Genomic DNA, 1,107 nt, shown 5'->3' on the forward strand with positions numbered 1-1,107 from the left:
AGTCACAGAGGACGGCCGGCCCAGGTGGCCGCGGGGCCTCCTCTTCCTCCTCCTCTCCGAAGTCTTGGAGGGCCAAGGGCTGCGCCCTGGGAACCCCGGAGAAGGCGGCAGCCAGGAGCAGCCACAGCAGGCAGGGAGGGCCCGGCATGGAGCCTGGAAGGGAAGAGGGTGGATCAGGAAAGGCTGCTGGGCCCCCATGCCATCCAGGCTCCCCTCACCAAACCCCTGGCGACCGAGAGTACAAAAGGGGAGAGAACGAGCCGGACACACTGATTTGTCAACCAATTTCTGAACAGCCTATGTGCTTGATTTGGGGCAAAAAATAAAATATGGTCGGGCAAGAGGCTGGGTGTCCAGCAAGGTAGGAAGTACTAGAAACTGTTAATGAATAAACCAAGTGCTTGGGGGCCAGCGGGGAGTCAGGAGGAAGTATTCACTCAGCCTGGGAAGGAAAGGTGGCGAAGCCCCAGCCGCTGCCCAGAGAAGAGGTCTAAGTAAAACAAGCATCCGTCAAGGACACAAGCAAGCACCGAGCTGAGAGCGAGAGCGGAGCAGAAGGGGAAGGGGCTTAGCCCCACCTGTCACTCAGGCCTGGCCCCTGCCTGTTCCCACCTACCCGACTGGGGCTCAGGGCGCCTCACCCGTGCGCAGGCCTTGATGCAGTGGGATTCTGTGACCAGATCTCGGCGAACGTCAGGCCGGGGGTCTCCGGGAACACAGGCTGCGCAGTCAGGTTTCGTGTCTTCAGTTCCAATGCTGTTTTTATACCCTTCGACTGTGAGGTCACCACGGAGCCCCCCTTCCCCTGCCCTCCTTTCCTGGTGAGTGCTAAGAGGGCTGGTGCCTGCCGGGGGCCTGAGTCATGGGGCCGGGTGGGGGGAGCCACAGGCCGCGCTTTCGGCTGGAGGCGAGGCTGCCTGGGTTCTGAAAGGGACTGGAATGTGGAAAGCAGCCAGCAGCTGAGAAGCCAAAGGCTGAAACCATGCCAGGGATGAGGGACGCGGGAGGGGGCCACCTGGCTGGTATCGGAGAGGAAAACAGATGTGGACAGCATGTGGCCTAGGCTTCCAAATGCTGTTTCAGTAAAAATCATACCACATCCATGGC

This window comes from Myotis davidii, unplaced genomic scaffold, assembly GCF_000327345.1.
Source record: "Myotis davidii unplaced genomic scaffold, ASM32734v1 scaffold826, whole genome shotgun sequence".
Classification (NCBI taxonomy): Eukaryota; Metazoa; Chordata; class Mammalia; order Chiroptera; family Vespertilionidae; genus Myotis; species Myotis davidii.